Genomic DNA, 4,554 nt, shown 5'->3' with positions numbered 1-4,554 from the left:
AGTCATAAGGTCTGATTGCCTCATCAAATCTTATGTTCCAACTTCGGGAAGCTTGCTTTAGTCCATAAATGGATCTAAGCAACCTACACACCTTATCTGGGCAGTTCTTGGACACGAATCCCTCAGGTTGCATCATATACACCTCCTCGAGGTTCCTATTGAGGAATGCAGTTTTCACATCCATCTGCCAGATCTCATAATCATAGTGTGCTGCAATAGCCAATAGAATTCTGATGGATTTTAGCATTGCTACAGGTGAGAAGGTTTCATCGTAGTCAACACCTTGCCTTTGACGATACCCCTTAGCCACTAGCCTTGCTTTATAGGTCTCTACCTTTCCATCTACTCCGATCTTTTTCTTAAAGATCCACTTGCAACCGATGGGTACAATACCTTCGGGCGCATCAACTAGGTTCCAAACCTTATTGGAGTACATAGAATCCATCTCAGAATTCATGGCTTCTTGCCACTTCCCGGAGTCTATACTCATAATAGCCTCCTCGTAGGTTTGAGGATCAATATCCTCAACATCCTCTCCTCTAATATGTCCCACATATCTCTCAGGAGGATGAGATACTCTATCAGACCTGCGTAAAGTTAAAAATTGTGTATTAGGTACCTGAACAGACTCGGGCTGTAGAGTGGTGCTTGAGTTTGGTTCTCCAACTTCGCTCAACTCTATCATTCTCCCACTGTCTCTGCCAAGAATGTGTTCCTTCTCAAGGAACACTGCTCTCTTAGCTACAAAGACCTTTTGGTCCTCGAGATGATAGAAATAATATCCCACAAATTTGCATCGCTCTGTCCTTGATTCTAACTTATCGGGATTGTGTCTTTTAATGTGGGCAGGGCAGCCCCAAATCTTAACAACCTTAAGATCAAGCTTCTTCCCTTTCCATATCTCATATGGTGTAGACACTACCGACTTAGTTGGAACTCTGTTCAGAAGGTAAGCTGCGGTTTCTAGGGCATATCCCCAGAATGAGATGGGTAGGTCAGCGAAACTCATCATGGACCGTACCATATCTAATAGCGTATGATTCCTCCTTCCAAAGACACCATTGAATAAGGTGTATAAGGAGGTGTCCATTGGGATAATATCCCATGGTCCTTGAGGAACTGAGTAAACTCTATACTTAAGTACTCACCTCCTCGATCTGATCGAAGAGTTTTGATACTCTTTCCAGTCTGGTTCTCCACCTCATTCTTATACTCTCTGAATTTCTCAAAAGCCTCGGACTTGTACTTCATTAAGTACACATATCCATACCTTGAGAAATCATCAATAAATGTAATGAAGTAGGAGTAACCTCCAATGACATGAGTTGACATGGGTCCACATACATCACTATGTATGAGTTCCAACAACTCAGTGGCTCTCTCTCCAGTTCCACTAAATGGAGAGTTGGTCAGTTTTCCACGAATGCAAGGCTCACAAGTTACATATGACACATAGTCGAATGGATCTAGATATCCATTATTTAGCAACTTTTGAATCCTTCTTTCATGGATGTGACCTAGCCTACAATGCCATAGGTATGCACTGTTCACCTCCTCTTGTTTCCTCTTAGACACTTACATTCATGATATGTGGAGTAGTGTCTTGCATAAACAAACCTTTATGCAATATTCCTCTCGTCAATCTCCCCTTAGCTTTGCTAGAATTTACAATAAATTGTAGATGTGGTAAGCAATATTGGTATCCAATACCAATGCACTATCACAAAAATCTAACAATTGGAGATTGATCATGAATGTACCTAAAGCTTCACCAAGCTTCTTGTTTCGCCCTTTCTGCAAAGTACTCTTTGCAGTTCCTCTTCCAGTGCCCATCTTTACCATAGTGGAAGCACTTGCCTTTGTCCTTTGCTGGGTCTTTCTTAGCAACCTTTGCTTTACCTGGTCTGCCCTTGCCCTTCCCTTCTTAAGGGACCTTTCTGCTTTCCTTTTCTTTTTGGTCTCACCATTGTAGAGAACTGGCTTCTCTTTTTTAATAGTACTCTCTGCTTCCCTCAACATATTGAGGAGCTCTGAGAGAGTCACCTCAAGCTTGTTCATATTAAAATCCATTATGAACTATGAAAAGGAATCTGGTAGGGACTGAAGTACAATGTCCACACACAAGTTATCCTCTAGGACCATTCCTAGACATGTGAGTTTCTCTCTCCACTCAATCATCTTTAGGACATGGTTCTGAACCGGTGTCCCCTCAGTCATCCTAGCGCGGAAGAGGCTCTTGGATATCTCATATCGCTGAGTCCTTTCCTGTTCCTCAAACAATTTACGGACATGTAGGAGAATGGATCTGGCATCCATCTTTTGATGTTGTCTCTGTAACTCAGGAGTCATAGAGCCCAACATATAGCACTGAGCAAGAGTGGAGTCATCAATGTACTTCACGTAGCAAGCGATCTCATCCTCGTTTGCCCCTTCTTCGGGCGCAGACATCACTGTATCAAGGACATACACGATTTTCTCCGCTGTGAGAATAATTCTCAAGTTACGGAGCCAATCCGTATAATTTGGGCCAGTGAGGCAGTTGACATCAAGTATGTCACGTAAGAGATTTGAAAAGCGACATTTTCTGAAAATAAAGATGCAGCAGAAATGAATAACATGCAGATTTTGCAAGAAATAAACTATAAAGATTGTTGGGAAATCATTGGGGGGCGACATCATATGCGCAGCGGAAAAACAAGAAAAACAAAATCCCCGATTCCCAAAAAGATGTTCGTCGTCGTGCGAAGATTGGTGTGAAAAAAATCCGCAAAACACAAAACTGCGTATAGAGATTGTGTTACCTAGGGAGATCGTATATCCCTGTTTCCTTGCAGATCCTTAGGAGAGGGTGAAGGAGGTCAAGCGTCCTCCTCTCTAGCGGTGATCCACACAGCAGGGTTGCGACGACGCTCCTCAAAACTCCAGGCCTACTCTGAGGTGGAGAGGGAGAGGAGAATAGGAAAGGCAAGCAAAGACTCTAGCCTATGAGGTTGTGAATCCCTCCTATTTATAGAGATCCCGTGTCAAACCCTAATGGGTCCTTCCCTAGTGGGTATTGGATCTGCATCCAATAAGACAAGGGCTCCGTCGGATATCTCATATCCGAACCTCTACTCATCGCAATGCCTACCATATGTGTGTGACCCTCTAGGCCCAATATCGAGCTGGCCGTGAGTCATACCTGTCAGAACTCCTTCTAACTCAATGAATTATTATCTCTATAATAATTCACTCGACTCATCGACTACGGACGTACTAGGCCACTACGCCGTAGTCCCCAGACGATACAGGGGAATCCAATCCATTGGACCTGTCTGTCCTCAGTTACCATGTACCTATAGTCCCTCATCCATCTAATATCCCAGAGACCGTATATCGAGCATGGTGCTGTCAGACCCATACGGTTTCTACTCGAGTCTCGCTCTAATCGGATTCTCCCGGAGAACTCTTTCTCTCTCAACCCGAATGACCCTGGCCAGGGATTTGTCTGAGCAAGAACACATAGGATATTCCTCTCATGACGCCGAGAGTGGATGATCCTCTATTGACACTCAATAGCCCTCGTAAGGTCGACTACCACTCCCAATGACCAGCTGTACTAGATCTGGGGACAGCCAAACCTATAAGTTTGGTATCAAAGAGTGGAGCACTCATACAGGACATCCTTGGTGTCTCAAGTCTAAGGACCAGATACACCACTAGGACTACGGAATCGCTGTCTGACAATAAGGCATCATCAACCATCCAGCATTCCGTAAGCGGATCAATCAGTGAACTCATTCTCCAACGAGCACCTGTACTGTATCCCTAGTGTCCCTACACGAGCAGCTATGAGACCAGCTGCATCCATCATATGGACGGGTATACAGCACACCAGTCTATCCGGTTATCACGATGTCCCTCTCGAGTAACCTATGACCGGGATTATTTAGGATATGTGTTTAAAGGTGAATCGATCTCATTATCGTGATCTCATCACGATCCGATTCCCATTGCACAAATCTAAGGACATCACAATATATATATGCATTTATGCAATAGTTATAAAGTGATATACGCCAAAATATAATAATAAAAAAGATTCTGTATCAAGTCACACGTGCCATCACTCACGTGATTGGCTTGCTGCGCACCTATGACTAGCAAAGATATGGACTTCTATCTTAATATGCTCCCACTATTTTACTAACGAGTCACGCGACACCCTCAGCACGTGAAACGGAAGTCTCCGACAGACTTCTAGTGGGGATCAGGATCCAATTAGCGTCTTAGTGTAACCTCGAGGGACTCGACCAATCACACTAAGCCTAAAAGGTAGGCAACTCTTGCCGATCACAACTCCTTGTGATTCCTGTTCTGTTCGGCCTCCGAATCACCATGGCCTCGAGGGACTCGACCAACCATGATGCTCGGTTAAATCAACACCTTCGTTACAAGATGAGTCTGATTTGATGATATACCCTCGAGGGATTCGACCAAGTATACCATGCCCTCATGTCACCGGTGACATCTCTATGTCGTAAGCAAGATAGCGAATCGCGATATAGGTGAGTC

This window comes from Musa acuminata, chromosome BXJ1-1, assembly GCF_036884655.1.
Source record: "Musa acuminata AAA Group cultivar baxijiao chromosome BXJ1-1, Cavendish_Baxijiao_AAA, whole genome shotgun sequence".
NCBI lineage: Eukaryota > Viridiplantae > Streptophyta > Magnoliopsida > Zingiberales > Musaceae > Musa > Musa acuminata.
Note: the sequence above shows the minus strand (reverse complement) of the source record.